At 37.0% G+C, this 17,227-nt stretch overlaps 1 pseudogene; it reads right to left on the minus strand.

Annotated features, from left to right (window-relative positions):
- The window catches only part of LOC139043591 (centromere-associated protein E-like), a 79,680-nt pseudogene that overhangs the window by 17,926 nt on the left and 44,527 nt on the right, over positions 1-17,227 (minus strand).

Here is a 17,227-nt window from a genome sequence, read left to right on the forward strand (position 1 = left end):
ATTCACTATCCACAGGAAAACCTTTTTTTAAAAATGTTATCTACATTTCAATGTGATTTAAGTATAGTTTCCAGATGAAATTAAAGTGTCAGGAAAGAACTACCCAAACAAATGAAATATAAAACCAGTCTTAGGAGCTATAATATTAATCTAGCTCCCTTTGCTCCAACTGCCTATATAACAAGCAACTTTCTGATTAATGACAATTTTACCAGGTGTATGAGGTAGAGATTACTTCAGAAAGCCGAATGAATCTTCTCATCAGTGGAAAGTAAAACAAATTAATAAAACTGATCTCAAGCAATATTGGTTCATATGAATCTGTCCACAAGGGCTGGTCACCTTGGGAACAATGATACAAACCACATGTTTGAACCTCACAGTTGAAGGATCAGCACGTATGATAGCAACAGCACCGAGGTGAGAAGCACAAGGCCTCACTAATTAGTGGACTAGAGCTGTCTTTGGCTTGACCACAGGTGCTGCCCACAGCCCTGAAACAGGCTAGCATCTCACCTTGTTTGAGGATACTTGGGGGAAAAGGCTCAGGTCTTACGGAAGCGAGAAAGGACAGAGGAAAATGGCAAGATTTGAGGTTTCACCAGTGGAAATGGATTGTTATACTGCAACATTTTATTATCTTCTTTACAAGTTGATATATTTAATTACCTTAAGGAAGCAAAATGTGTTAGAGGAAGAACACATTTACAGTCACTCTTTTTCAAATAAAAAAATAAAGAAGCATATACAAATAAATGAAAGAAAATATACTTAAAATTAAGTTGCTCTAAGTCTTTTTAAGAATGAGGCAGAAAAATTAAAGCAAACAAAAAAAAAGAATGAGCACAAAAAAAGTACTACTTACAATTATCTTTTTATTATAAAAGATATTCACTTCACAAATCCTATCATTTTCTTTCTGGATGCCATTTTTAAGCTTTTCTATATCAAAATGAGTATTCAACCACTCTTCCAAAAACTGGGTCATTTCTTTCCTATTACTCAGTACTTGTTGAAATTCCATCTTTACGCTGTGGAAGTCACATTCCGAAAAATCTTTGAGAATTTCCTGTGTGAAAAATAAGCATTGAATCTCCTGAATCTTAGGAAAGTTTTTATCTAAATATCAGACAAATATCATAAAAAGGGGAAAATAACCTTACTGAACTTTCACTTCTAATATTTTGAAGTAAACATAATTCTAATTTATCCTCATTATATTAGAAATATAATTCTAATTTAAATAATAAAATTTTGGCAGTATAGGCTATGTAACAGAGGCACATCTACAAATTCTGCCTTTTGGCATTTTTAAAACCTGTTCGAAACAATGAATCTGTGACAGTGTCTGAAGTGCTTCTGGATGCAGCTTTTCTGTGCATACAGCAGGCCTTGCATGCATACTGGGAACTGCAGGGGCCTCACACTGCTGGGTGAGAGCAGGACACTCCATGTGGGGTTGCTACAATACAAATGTCTGTGACTCCCAGTCACAGATCTAGGAAGTTTTAGAAGGCATTTGGAAACTTATTCTGGCCTTCCAAGAAATCCTACTTGCTGATATTAAGTCTACTTTTCTATATCTGTGTAGTTCTGAAAGGAGGCTAGTCTATGACTTGGCACTCTTTACATCTGGCCAGCTGTCATTCTGCAACCTATTTTTTTTCTCCCCAAAGCCCCAGTAGTACATAGTTGTATATCCTAGTTCTAGGTCCTTCTGGTTCTTCTCTGTGGGACACTGCCACAGCATGGCCTGATGAGCAGTGCCAGGTCCACACCTAGGATCTGAATCAGCGAACCCCATGCTGCCAAAGCAGAGCACAGGAACCCACTTGCTACGCCACCAGGCTGGCCCCTCTGCAAGCTGTTTTTAATTTCATAAATGAAAATGACTCTAAGCACATGAAGAGGTACCTTTCTATTTGATAAAAAGACTTAAAATCTAATTAAATCCATTTTAAATAAATCATACCTCAATATGTAGATCCATTTTCTGGCTCAACTGGAGGTCCCCTAATTCTCTGGATGGTACATCATCATCTTGTTGAAGATGCTGCATTTTACTTAGCAGTTCATTTTGCTTTTCCACTTCATCAATAAAAACCATTTCAAGTTTACTGATGGATTCATGTTGTTCTTCCTTTATCTTTGTAACATGGCTTAACACATACTTGCAGGAAAACATGAAACAAATTGGGAAATGAAACTTTTATCACGTTTAGAGGAAGTTCTAAACTCTCAAGACTAAGAGGTGGGGCGGCTTGTCTTGTTTGTCTCTATCCTCTGAGGAGTGAGGAAGAAGGGAAGAACCTCTCTCTATTCCCAAGTTTCTACTCTCAGCGTCTTCAGAGAGTGACTTCCAGACCTCTAGTTTCTTATTTCTGACTTCCTTCTGGAGCTACCTCAGGGATGTCCTACAGTTACCTCAGATTCAATATGTTTACAATGTAACATGATGCCTTTCCCTATAAACCCACCTTTTTCTATTGCCTCCTTTTGGTTAATTATATCACGCAGTTTTCCCAGTGAGATTCATTTCAACATCCTCTCCTGCCTATGTCAGCTGGGTGGCCAACGTGAGTGTGCCCTGCCTCAGGACTTACCTGTCAAGTGTGGCTTAAAGGGGACAAGAATTTGAATGCCCTGGTTCTATGGACCTCATGAATAAGTTCTGGATATCTGATTGTTAGGCTTTTGAAGACTATTAGAGCCTGAGGGGCAATCTACCTAGGTAGGGAAGATACCGCTTCCTACTTCCTCAACTTCCACAATTCCTTAACAATTTACAATCTGGCCTCTTTCCTAACCACTCAACTAAAACTGCTCTGACAAAGGTCACCAGTAAGCTCTATTGTCAACAATTGAGGGGATCTCTTCATTCATGTTCTGGCTGTCTGAAGCATCTGACACTCTTGACCACTTCATCTTTGACACACTCTCCACCACTGACTTGACCAATGGCACTTTTGCTCAGTTCTCTCTTATCTCTCTGACTTTTCCAACCTCAAACTCATGTGTTGCTCTCTTTTCTGCTACTGCCTCTTGAGAACTGATCTTTTCCAGAGTTCTCTTTTATCTTCACTCTATTATACTTCTGGGTGGCCTCATTCACACCTGTTGTACTATCTATCACCAAATGCTGATGGATCCCACATCTTTATCTGTGGTCCTGATTTTTCTCCTGACAAACCTCAGATTCACAACTAAAAGCCTACTTGGTTTCTCTTCCTGGATGTTCCATTATAGGTATTTCTATCTCAAAACATCTCAAATTAAACACCAGATCTCTCCTCCTGCCTCACCTGCCTTCTCCCTTTCGTTTTTTCTTTCTATCAGTTAATGGCACCACTATCCACAAACCCGGCTAAGCCCAAATCCTGGGGCTCAGTCTGAACTTCCCTCCCCTCCCTCCACTGTCAAGCACATGGACCTACTATTGTAAACTGCCAAATATTTCTTTAACTTCTTTCATCCTTTCCATCCCTATGAATCCTTCCCCCATAGTACTGTCACCCATCACATCTCATCAGGACAATTGTAACTGCCTCTTGTCTCTTCTCTCTGCCACCAGGCTTATCATCCCCTGCAGACTCATTTCTTCTTTGTCTGTAGTGAAGTCTCTACAATGGCAACCCGATCACATTACTGCCACCACTTAAAATAACTGTCCAGTGACCCCTCCTCATCTCTAAAATGAACTCTAAGCTTTACTGCTTGAGCCCAGCTTCCAGTCCAGTCTTGTCCAACTTGTTCTCCAGGACATTGTCCACTACTGCACTTCTCACCTGTTCAAATGTCTGCCTCACCCACTGGACTAGGAGAGATTTAGCGCTTGCTCATCTCTGTCTCCCCAGCACCCTGACACATTGTTAAGGCCAAAGGCAGAGCTCAGGTTTTGTTGAATGAGCAGGTCCTAGATGCACTGAGGATCCTGCACATGCTATTCTCAGACCCATGCCATCTTTAATTCAGTAGCAAATGTACTAATTAGCAAATACACCAACTCCCAAAGCAGGACTTAAATATACTGGTTTGTAACTGAAATTAATGGCAATATTTACAAAGATATTACTAAAACAGGTGGTACCTTGAGTTTCTTCATGACTCTGTGGAACTCCATGGAACATCTCTGGTTGGCAGTGAGAAGTTTCTGAATCTGTCTGGTTTGTGGATGTGGAAGTGAGAGGTTTGCTTTTACTCTAATTGAAAGCTCTCTTTGGGTTTCAATTTCCCTCTCCAAGTCAAGGCAGAGTCCATTTAAGCACTCATAATGACTATCCATCTCTGTGTATCTCTTCAGAAGCTCCTAAAGGTAGTGAGAATTCATTCAATTTAATAATTCATTCTACTTTAACAATAAGTAGTCCTAGCTCTGGAATTGTAACAAAATTTATGCTTTAACACTTTCTATAGGGCAGAAATAAATTGAGACTTTTGTGTATAAAAAACAAAGAGAAAATGTTATTGTCGATTTTGGATTATAGAAATAATTATAATCATTGTGGAAATTTAAGAAGTTTAAACTGTAGGGGAGGAAGATATTTCCTCTACACGCTCTAGGTCCTTCTGGCTGGACAGCGAATTAAATTCACATGAGACAGAATAACAGGAGAAAATTAAACAAAGCTTTATAACATGTATACATGGGAGAGACCCAGGAAAACTGAGCAACTCACCAAAATGGCGGAAGCTCTCACCTTAAATATCATCTTCAGCTAAAGACAAAGGAGGATGTTGTGGGTAGGGGGAGTCAGTATGGGAGGTTACCAGACAAGTACAGTAAACAAGAGTAAGGTTATTATGCAGATTTAAGTCCTTGCCTTCCGCATTGATAAGAGTTTCTAGAGGTAAGGTCATCCCCCTTCTTCCTGGTACAGAGAGGGAGACATCTTTACAGATGGAGATTTCCCTTACAAATGGAAATGTCTCTTACAAAGGGTAACTTCTACTTTTCAGAGTTTCTCTCATGTCTGCAGTTTTTGAAAGTAACCAGCCCAAAATAATCTTCATGCCAAAGAGATATATCTTGGGGTGGCCAATTCTAATCCTCTATAAAACAGCTATAACAAAGAAAACCAGAAACAACCATTGTTATCATTTTGATACATTTTCTTTTAGTCTTCTAAACATCCATGATTTGAATGAACATTTACAAAGTTGGAAGAGAAATTTGCATGAATTCAATCTAGTATGTATTGTAGCTCAAGGCTGAATGCTAGCTTCTGTTGACAATAGGTGGTGTGAGTGAGCAGATAAAACTGATGAGGATCAAGGATGCCTCAGGGAGAAAAGCCCAAGGCTTCCTGGCCTACATACCAATCTATATCATCCTCACAGAAGCATGGGACATCCTGACCTCATTCAATCTGATTCTTACCCAAAGTTATAAGACCACCTGATAACCAGACTCCACCTGCACTGATACTTTTTTTACCTAATTTTTCCTTTGTCTTGTAAAGAAGCAACTCACATACTTATGCCTTATAAATTTAGCCCTACCCTCAACCCATGTTTGCAGCTCTTCACTGCCCATAGGTCCTGTCCCCATGCTACTCCATGCTACTTCCTGAATAAAAGAGCACTACTGCCAGACCTTGAGAGTCCAAGAAATGTTTCTTTCGACTCCTCAGCTCACTGAGCCAGCATCAAAACGAGTGACAACAAATCACATGACCTACGTTCTATTATCTGCCTAGAATCTGAGATTTCTCACCTTTTATCAGAGTTAGAGTTCAGGTTCTAGCCCTGTCACTTCCTGACTGGGGAAATCCTTGAGCCATTCTCCCAACTACAAAATGAAGAGTACAATAATTTCCACAAAGTTTTCTAGGGAATTAAGTAAAATGTTAGATAATATCTAAATATAACCTATAAAATACATACAGACACTATAAATTAAAGGAAATAAAATTACATTTGTAGAAATGCTTCTATACCCAAGTTTTAAACTTAGACTTGGTTTCAAATCCTAATTTTACCAATTTACCAGCTGTGTGACCTTGGGCAATGACTAAACTTCCTCCTGGGCCTCAATTTCTTTGTTTATAAATGGAACAATAAACTCTGTCTCATGAGGTAAAGCACCCAGTCTAGTGCCTTGTGTATGGCAGACACCCATTAGGCCTAGGCCCAGCAGCTCAACTTTCTAGAGACCAGACAGGTGACAAGCTGGTCAGGGCACAGGTGGAAGAACACTTTACATTCAATCGGGTATTAACATATTTAGTTCAGGGTGCTAAACAATAGAGTAAGGGGCTTCTGACAATAATGAGCTCTCCTTTTAATAATTTAAGGAAAACCTAGATAGATGTTCATTAATCTGGGATGTTGGAGAGGGGATTCTTGCCTTTGGTCTTAGGAGGAATCACCTTATGGTTGGAGCAGCACTGTCTAGTCATTCATTTGTACTTTTAATAAATACATATTGAAGGCTGACTTCTGTCAGGACTGTGCTAAGTGATGCAGCCATAAACAACACACAGAAGTCTTTAGGGATCTTGTGTTCTAATAGGGGTGACAGTAAATCCTGTTGGCTTTACCCTCACTACATGTTCAGAATCCACACACTTCTCACTGCTTCCACTACTACCTCTCTGGGCCAAGCCATCACCATCTTCGCATGATTACTGAAATTAGTCTTTCAAATAGTCTTCCTGCTATCACTTAATTTTCAACACAACAATCAGAGCTATCCCTTTAAAATGTAAGTCAGACCATGTCTCTCTTGTGGTCAAAACTCTCCAGTGGATCCACATCTCGTTCAGAGTAAAACCCAAAGTCTTTTAAAAGCCCCACAGCCTGCTTCCTCCTGTTAACTCTGACCTCGTTTCTCATTAGCTTTCCCCCTTGTTGATGTTGCTGGAGCCCACTAGGCAGCTTCTGCTTCAGGAGCTCTGTCCTTGCTGTTCTCCCTGCCTGTTCTGCTCTCCACCAGATACCTGTATGTCTCAACCATTGACTCCTTTCAGGTATCTGCTGAAATACCACCTTTCCAGTGAAGCCTCAAAATCATAAACCCTACTGTTTTTTTTCAAAGATTGGCACCTGAGCTAACATCTGTTGCCAATCTTTTTTCTTCTTCTCCCCAAAGCCTCCCCAGTACATAATTGTATATTCTAGTTGTGAGTGCCTCTGGTTTTGCTATGTGGGATGCTGCCTCAGCGTGGCCTGACAAGCGGTGCCATGTCTGTGCCCAGGATCTGAACTGGGGAAACCCTGGGCTGCCGAAGCGGGAGCAGAAACTTAACCACTTGGCCCCAGGGCCGGCCCCAAACCCCACTGTTTTGTTTGTGTATGTATGCATGTATGCACACACATATCTGTACTAGATTATGAAGTTTAGAAGAATACTGAGCATTATCTATTCATTCCATAGAGGTGCCTGTGACTCCTCAGGCCTTTGGAAGGGCCCCAATATTTATTTGTAATTTGAACAGGGGCACTTACTTTTATCCTAAAGCACTTTTCTCTCAGGCTTTCTGTAAGGTGCTGTTTTCCATCACATAGCAACATTTTTTCATATTTTAATACCTCTTTGATGTTCTGTTGGTCCTGCTTGGATGGAAAGAAATAAACAAGGCTTCAGCTATAACTCCATTCATATATAATGTCTAATCATTTACTTTTTCAATTACACATTGTACATTATTTCAATAATGGAATCAAATATTATACTTGTAACACAAAAAAATGTAAAAAATGGTCAGAAAATGAATAATAGTATCATGAAGTCTTTTAGTGAGTAACCTCAACTCATTGGGGAAAAAAGTGGGAGAACCACATATTTTTTGGAGACAGAATCTGTTCCTGTAACGTTCATAGCTGCAAATTAGGTTTTAGATTTATCTCTGGTTCCTACTCTTCCAGATCTCTGCAGTAGAATAATTATTGCCAACTAAACATGCTAGCACGACTGTCTGTACTGTCCATGGTGCTCCAAGCTCCATTCATATATTCTTCCCAGCACCTTGGACCAGAAAATTCATACCCTGCCTACATTTTGTATTTCTGACTACAAGTACAAAACAAAACATTTTCTCCCATTTGTTTATCTTATTTACTGCAGTACCCAGAAGACTAATTGTTCAATGAATATTTGTTGAATGAATTAAATCTCTTTATAAATTTAGTTAGGGTCCACATAAATATGATTCCCAAGTGTCTGATGTTTCTATTGAGATTGCAAATGATACTGTTTTCCACTTTATTCTTTCTTCACTATTGAAATATGAGAATGAAAAAGATTTTTATAGATTTCATAAACTTTCTTATTGATCTGAAGTTTACATTACTTTTTAGAGGATTCAGTTCAATTTCTTTTTTTGTATTCATCTTGCCTTCTTCCCTTCTAATGTCACTAACAAGAGCCCACGTCTAACCCTATCAGGTAGAGATAGAGAGATGGGCTATTTAATCTTTTGTAAATCGAATCCTTCAACTATTTCTCCATTGAGAATAATGCTATTTCTTGGTTTAAAAACTCTTTTAAAATTTCATTAAAGAAAATAGTCTGCTTATTTAACAAATTTTTTCTTAAAAATAAAGAATTAAAATGGTATTTTCTGAAATAGATTTTAGCTTCTTTTAAAACTGTACTTGCCTGTTTGTGTGAAAAGTTATAGTAATAGTTTTCCCATTATCCTCCGTTTGTAGAAATTTCCCGGAAAAAAAAAGTAAAAACATTGCTACCCTTTTCAAAAAAGCTTGTTTCTTATAAATAGTTACTAGATAGGGGTAGATTCTGAACTCGCTCTAGCTATCATTTCTCTTAAGGTTTCTCTGAATTGGTCTCTTTCCATTTTTGAGAGACTTTTATGCTCCTTAGCTCATCTCTCTCCTTAGCTACAATTCTTATTTCTTCAAGGCTTTCATAAAGTTTCTTAGTCAAGTGTAAGTTATCCATTTCCACATTTTGCATAGATAAATTTTGGGCCTCAAACTGCTTCTTCAATCCTTCCGTTTCATTCATTTTTTAATGAGTTTTACTGACATCTTCTTTCACTTTAAGAAGTTGAAGCTCTTTTTTCTGAAGTTCTCGGATCTTGAGATAATTATAAAACAAGTTAGAATGCAAACAGAACTCCTTCAAGGATGGAAAATAGTCTATTTGTTACATACAAGCACATATCTATGTCTATATATCTATTTCTATCTCCTTGCTGAGTCTACAAATAATTTTGGACACAACTACTCCCAAAAGAATAAAACAACAATACCTTTTCCTGTAATTCATCTTTTGCCTTATTTAAATCCTTTTGAATATTTGAAATCTGGGTTGTCTTTTCTGAAACTCTCTCTCTGAATTTATCAATAGTTTCCTGGTGTTCTTTCAAATGCATACGAGCAATTTTCAGTTCTTGTTGTGTTTCCAGATCCTTTATTATTAGAAGAAATTGAGAAATATGATAATATAAAGGCACATTATCTTTTCTTAATGATGAACTAGTTAAAGTAAAAAAATGCATTCTCACAGTTAAAAACCACCAACACACCACCCCCAAATCAGAACAGTATGGAAGGATAGAGAGTACAGACCCTGTCCCTCACCTCGCCCATCCTAGTCCTGCTCCTTGTTGAACTGGCTGCTTGCTCTTCTCCTTTCAGACCCCTTGGACACCCTTCTAGATCAACGTCACAGAAAAAGTGTCCCATTCTTATGCTTAGTGTTCCCTTATACAGACAAACCCCACTTAGCCAGTGCCTTATGGCGGACACTTGGATTGCTTTTAGCTTTTGTTTACCACAAACAATGCTGCAGTGAATGCTGTTGTATTTCTGCCCAAATGTGTGAATATATTGGTTGGATAAATTCCTAGGAATGGAATTGCTGTAACAAACGTATATGCTGATAAATTTTTAATAAGATATTGTCAAACTGTCTCCCTAAAAGGCTATAACATTTACTTTTTCACCAACAGTATCATTTATTTAAAAGAGAAGGAAGCTTCTTGTATTAAAAATATGTGTGCTGGACAGGAAGAAAGAGTATAACTCACTCTAGCTATGGTTTCTTGTAGGTTTGCCTTCAGTTGGTCTCTCTCCAGTTTGAGTGCCTCTTCCACTTTTCTTAGATTATCTCTTTCTTTCATTACAGATTTCATTTCTTCAAGATTTTCATGAAGTTTCTGAGCCAAGTTTAAGTTTTCCGTTTCTATTTTATCCAGAGTTAAACTTTGGGCCTTGAATTGTTTCTTCAATCGCTCTATCTCGGACATTTTTTTCTGTGTCTCACTGACATCTTCTTTTAACTTAAAAAGCTGATGTTCATTTGCCTTAAGTTCTTGGATCTTATCAAGATAATCATAAAATAACATGTCAGGATACAGATGGTTTTTAAGACAAGTATAAAGAATAGTTTCTAAATTGATTAAGACAATAGGCTTCTAATGTCACTCATTAATATTCTGCATAATTCCACACAGAATTTATTTTCTTTTGAGATTATATACGTAAGTGTATATATATATACACACAAGTGTGTACATATGTACATATACACACAAGTGTACATATAGATACATATATATACTTGTGCATATATACACATGTATATAGATGCACTCATGTACATATACACATAAGTGCACTAATCTTAAGTGTATAGTTCAATTATTCTTGACATATGTTTACATCTATGTAATAACAACCCAGATTAAAATATAGAACATTTCTAGCACCCCAAAAAGTTCCTGTGTGCCCCCTTACTACAGCCAACCACTATCATGACCTTGGTCATCTTAGGTGACTTTGCCTATTTTTGAACTTATAAACCACAAGGTGTAAATCCATTCTCCCAGTGAAAGGCATCTGAGTTGTTTTCAGTTTTTCACTATTATGATTAGAGCTGCTATGAACATTCTTGTACATATCTTTATGTGGAAGTATGCGTTCTTTTCTCTCAGGTACATACCTATAATCGCTGGGCCACAGGCATGTACATGTTCAGTGTCAGTAAACACTGCCAACGTGTCTTCCAATGTGGCTAAACTATTTCATATCCCCAGAGGATTATAGGCACAAATAAGTCAGACAGCCAATCAAATAACCCTCCCCTCCCCCCATACCTTTTCTTGTAATTTAGTGTTTGAATTTTCTAAATCCATCTGCATATTTGATATTTCATCTGTCTTCTCAGAAACAATCCCTCTGAGTTTATCAATAATTTCCTGGTGCTCCTTCAGATGCATGTGAGCAATTCTTAGTTCCTCTTGTTTTTCCAGATTCTTCATCATTAGAGAAATTTTGAGAACAGTGACATATCTTAATGTTAAAATGTTAGTATTTTTTTGATGAAAATAACATATTTTCTTAGTAAAAATAATAAAACTATTACTTCTTACTCTGTATTTTTGTTGTTAGAAAGTGATAAGCTTTTCCTCCCTGTCCCCACCTCCCACAGCCTGCTTCCACTTTCCAGAGGCAAACATGTTATATGTGCACTATTCTACAGCTTGCTTTTCCTCCTAAGAGTCATTCTGGGCTTTCCATATTAGGACGGTCAAATCTATTCCATTTTTTTATTAGGTGTTGCATAGTATTCTGACATATTGCTCTTGTTTACCCAGTTTCCTTCTGATGGACATTCAGATTGTATCCCATTTTTTATTACAAATTGCTACAATGAACAACACTGTGGTGTATATATGTGTATGTATATATATATATTTCTTTATCTTAACAATTGATTAAGTATACATGTAGGATAAAGTCTATGAAGAAAATATTGCTTACAGAATTTACAATTTTCAAGAACAATACCAAGTTACGTGCCTAAAAGTTTCTATCAGTTCACTCACACCAGCAGCACCATCATGTGAAAGCAGGGCTCACTGCTGTCAGCAAAGCCCACGCTTCCTCACGAGGGAGGGAAGGAGTATCGCTTACTGTAGCTTCCGTCTCTCGCAGGCTTTCCCTGAGCTGCTCTCGCTCCGTTCTGAGGGTTTCCTCCACTCTTCTGAGGCCATCTCTTTCCTTAGCAACAAGTTTTATTTCTTCAAGGTTCTCAAGATGTTTCTGAGTCAATTTGAACTTCTCTGTTTCTATAGTTTCCAGAGTTGAATTCTGGGCCTCTAATTGCTTCTTCAATTGCTCTGTTTGATGCATATTTTCCTTGAGATCATTTTTTGCCTTAAGAAGTTGATGTTCTTTCTCCTGAAGTTCTTGGATCTTGAGATAAGCATACAATAAATTATGATATAGATAGATTTGATAAAAAGCTAAATAATAGTTTCTAAATTAATAGGAAAATCTTTACTTGTCTCCAATTTTAGGCTAACTCATATCTTGTTTCTTTACACAAAAGACCTGATTCAAACTCTCAGCTACTCAGATAACAACTTTAAAAAAATACCTGTGCTTTTAAGGCAGTATTTGTGTTTTCTAAATGTATTTGCATATTTAATATTTCATCTGTCTTCTCTGAAACAACTTCTCTGAGTTTATCAATAGTTTCTTGGTGTTCTTTCAGATGCATGTGAGCAATTTTGAGTTCTTCTTTTGTTTCCAGACCCTTTATTAGCATGTGAAGTTTAAAGAATATTTTAACAACATCATCTCAACACTGCCCCCCTTCCCAATTGGCTCAGTTTTAAGGAAACACAACAGATGAAGAAAAGGGTCTAACTGACCTTAACTTCAATTCTTCTTATGTATTCTTTAAGTTTCTCTCTCTCTACTTCAAAGGACTCTTGTAATTTCTGTAGATCATTTCTTTCTTTGGTTATGGATTTTATGTCCTCATAATTTTCACGGAGTTTCTGAGCCAACTCTAGCCTCTCCATTTTCATACGTTCCAACGTTAATTCTCGGTTCCTTAATTCATTCTTTATATTCTCCACGTCATTCATCTTTTCCTGCATCTTACTCATCTCTTCTTGTACACTAAGAAGTTGTTGCTGTTTTTCTTGGAGTTGTTGGCTCTTAAGAAATAAAGTTTTTATTATTACCATTTTGCCATATTATCTTAAAATTCTTATGTAAAATGTACTTTGCCAAACTGAGAGAATCATTATCACAGCCCTGCACACTACCCTAGTGGAAACAGACAAGCAGCACTGAAAGTAAAGCAGCTTCTAGGCATAGTGTCTGTACTGGGCTGAAGAGGGTCCCACCCAAAATTCAAGTCTACCCAGAACCTCAATGTGATCCGATTTGGAAAGAGGGTTTTTGCAGATGTAATTAGTTAAGGATTGAGAAGATACCCTACTGGACTAGGGTTGGGCCCTAAATCCAATGAGAATGTCCTCATAAGAGACGGGAAAGGACGCACAGAGACACAGAGAAGATCCTGTGAAGATGGAGACAGAGATTGAAGTGATGCAGCTACAGAACAAGGACTATCGAGGACAGCGGGAGCCACGGATAGCACAAGGCAAGGAAGGACTCTTCTCTAGAGCCTTCAGAAGAAGCATGGTCCTCCGACACCATGATTTTGGAATTCGAGAATCTAGAAATGTGACAGAATAAATTTCCATTGTTTTTATGCCAGCAAGTTTATGATAATTTGACACAGAAGTCCTAAGAAACTAACATAGTGTCACTTGGTTAATCAAGGAGGCAAAGTAAAAATGCGAAAAATTTAAAAAGAAAAGAGACTGACTAAATATATAGATGTACCTGGCAAATAAACTGTAATTCCTCATCTCTTAAAACCTTTTTGGATAATTTATTTTTAGTTCCAATAAGGTCTTTAGGGGATGGCCCACACAAACACTGAGGCATTAACTTTTACATAAGCCTATTGATATCACCTCTTTGGGAGGAGTATGAAATAGGAGGTTTTAGTAAATTCAATTAGGTTATAGTGAAAGGGATGAGAATTAAGAGAACATATATTAGGAAAAAAACATTCCACAGAAGCACAATGGAAACACTACGCTATTTATAATGCATGTAGCACTGTTCTTAGGATAAACAGAAAGATATCAGTGGGTCCATTTTAGAATTACTAGAGCAGTACAATTGTTCTAACAGTCTTAGCTCTTACACAATTATATTACAACAGCACCTTACTTCTAAAAAAGAAATAATTCAGGAACTTGCAAACATCTAAGAGATGGTAATAGTGACAAATCTTAGAGTTTAGAGAATGACTAATATAGCTCTATATAAGGGCAGGAGCTTTGTTTTACTGACTAATGTATATCAAGTGCCCAGAACAGTGCCTGGCCCACGGTAATGCTCAATAAATATTTGATGAATGAATGAATACATCATGAGTAGTTTAGATGAACCAAGGCCCCCTCTCATTGAAAGACTCTAGGATAATATAATACACACAAAAGAGGTTAGCTAAGATCCTAGTGTGAGTTCAAACTGTCCAAAATATTAGCATTGAGAGCTGTTCATTTGGGAGGTACATTCTATTTCTGGAATTTAGGTCTATTAGAACCAAAATTTATCACCAAAAAAAAAAAAGTTTAGTCAGGAAATATGGCCAGGAAGATAACTTTAAAAATTCACCTTTTCCTTTAGCTTTTCTTCAACTTCTGCCAGTTTCTCACAGGTCCTAGAAAGCTCTTTCTCTTTCTTTATGGTACAGTTCTTTTCTTGTGCAACTATCTCTTGTTGCTTTTTAAGTTCACCTCTAAGAATTCTTAATTCTTCCTGGTTTTCAATGGTCTAGAATTTTTAAAAAGTTGAGATTAAATGACACTAGCTTACATTTAGGAAATCAGGTAAAAATCAGCATTTACCTCAGCCTGAAAATGGAGAAATCATGGCAAACTATATTGGAAAAGACTAACTTAAAAAGAAAGTGAGTCTATTTTGATCATGTAAATGCCAAGAATCTGCTTTCTTATGCTGTTTCTTTATTGCTCAACTTACATTCCTACCACGAGAATTAGAACTGGATTTAGTATTCCATCATAAGAGGTTTGCTTGTTTTCTACCCTGAAGCCAAAAGAGACTGTTTCTAAGCTTTCATCGATAGACGATGAGACTGCAGGTTATAGGCTTTTCATATGCTGGGATGGCTTTGATTTTGAGCAAGCTCAAAACAGCAGCCGTCCTTTGCTAGCATGAATTGGACTAATCTTAGTTATTATGCTTAAAGAGTGACATTCTCAAGTATCAAGACCAAAAAACATTACAAGACAGATACCGAGAAGAAAATACAACTTTTGTCTGTACTCTTATTTACATTCAGCTCTTTGACCAAACAGACAATCCTAAGAAACATGGAAAATTACACAAAAGGTCAGGGTCTACTGTGATCCATAGCAAACTTCTGAAAATATTAATTTCAATCTATTACACATTAGATTGCCCCCACATATAGAAACAAAAACTAAAGTAGGTTTGAAAATATTGGCAAACATTAACAATTAAACATGAAATTTAAGAAAAATTACAACAGCATAAATAAAATAGAAACACTTAGGAACCAATTAACAAAATATGTCCAAGATCTGTACATTGAAATCTATACAACACATCACTGAGAGAACAGTTTATAGAAAGATACACAATAAGCACATAAAAAGATGCTCAACATCTTTAGTCATTAGGGAAAGGCAAATCAAAACAAGGTTACACCCAATAGAAATGGCTAAAATTAAAAACACCAATAATATGAAGTGTTGGTGGGGATGTGGAGCCATCAGAATTCTCTTAATGTGCTGATGAGAATGTAAAACGGTGCAACTATACTTTGGAAATCAGCCTAGTAAATTCTACCAAGCTAAACATACATCTCCCTATGACCCAGCTATTTCACTTAGATCCATACTCTAGAGAAATAAAAAATATATGTTCATAAAAACATTTGTATGAGAATGTTTATAGCAGCTTTATTCAAAATACCCAAATAGTAGAGATAACTCAAATTTCCATCAATACAGGAGAAAGGCTAAACAAATTGTGGCCTATTCATACACTGGAAGACTACCAAGCAGTAAAAAGGAGTGTAGAAAGAAGTGAGACAAAAGAGCACATGCAGTGTGATTCTATTTGTGTGAAGTTCTAGAAGAGACAATGAGCTGAGGTGGAAAACATCAGGACAGTGACTATGTGGGGCAGAGGATGAGATCAGGATTGCCTGGGTGGAGGTGGGAGGGAACTTGCTGGGGTGGAGAGAACACAAGTAGAGACATTTGTCAAAAGTCATCACACTGGACACTCACATCAGATACATTTATTGCATGGAAATTATACCTCAATAAAGTTGTAAAAATCTAAAACATACAAAGACAAAAACACATTGCTGAATCTCACCATTCCAATACTGTCCCTCAGGTCAGTCTTCAGTTGCTCCTTTTCTGCAGTAACCCTCTCTAACATTTGTCGCAGTGCTGTTTTCTCCTGTATTAAAGAAAATATCTTTCTCTGTTGTTCAGTTAGCTCATTATCAACATCTGCAATCAGCACTTGGGTTTTTTTGGCTTCCAAACTCTGCTTTTTATCTATGCCAACCATCTAAAATATTAATACATTAGAGAAGAATTTCTTAGTAACAGTTTTAATAATAAAAATAGCCAAACTTCTATTACTTATTATGTACCAGGCACTATTTTCACACAGTGACACATTTAATCTTCCCCATAACCTTACAAGGTAGGCACTATTACTATCTCCGTTTGACAGGCAAGGAAACTGAATCCCAGAGAGGGTAGGTCACTTGCCCAAGGTCACTCAGAGAAGTTATCAGACTTTGAATCCAAGTGGTCTGGTTCCAGAGCTCGTGCTCTTGTGCCTGTTCACTGGTAAGAGCTATGTGGACAGCTATAGATAATTCACAACTATCTTCATGTACGATGGGTTAACCTGGCTTTATGAAGGAGTAAGCCAGCTTAAACTCTCCCTCTTTATTTCTTTCCTTCAAAAGCTGGAAACCATAACTTATGCCCTACTACTAACAAATCTTTATTTTCAGAGTTTTATTATAGATAAGAGGGCAAAAGAGTTTTGTTAGAAACATATTTCATATTATAGTAGCATAATTCACCTTTTCATATTTTTCATATACTGCTTAAGAAAAGCATGTTATATAAATCCATTTATCCATAAATAAGTCTTAACCAAAGGTAACCTGATACATGGACTCCTTGGTAAAAGGAGACAAAGATTGATGTTACCAGTATGAAATTAGGGTATCACCATATAATCCTATACTAGCCCAGTAAAAACACTCAGCTGAATATTGGTCACAGATGTTTAAAAAGTTTTTGTAATAATCTATATTTAATTAGAAAAAAAAGAAAAAGAAAAAAAATCATCCAATGACACC

This window comes from Equus asinus, unplaced genomic scaffold (assembly GCF_041296235.1).
Source record: "Equus asinus isolate D_3611 breed Donkey unplaced genomic scaffold, EquAss-T2T_v2 contig_3, whole genome shotgun sequence".
Classification (NCBI taxonomy): domain Eukaryota; kingdom Metazoa; phylum Chordata; class Mammalia; order Perissodactyla; family Equidae; genus Equus; species Equus asinus.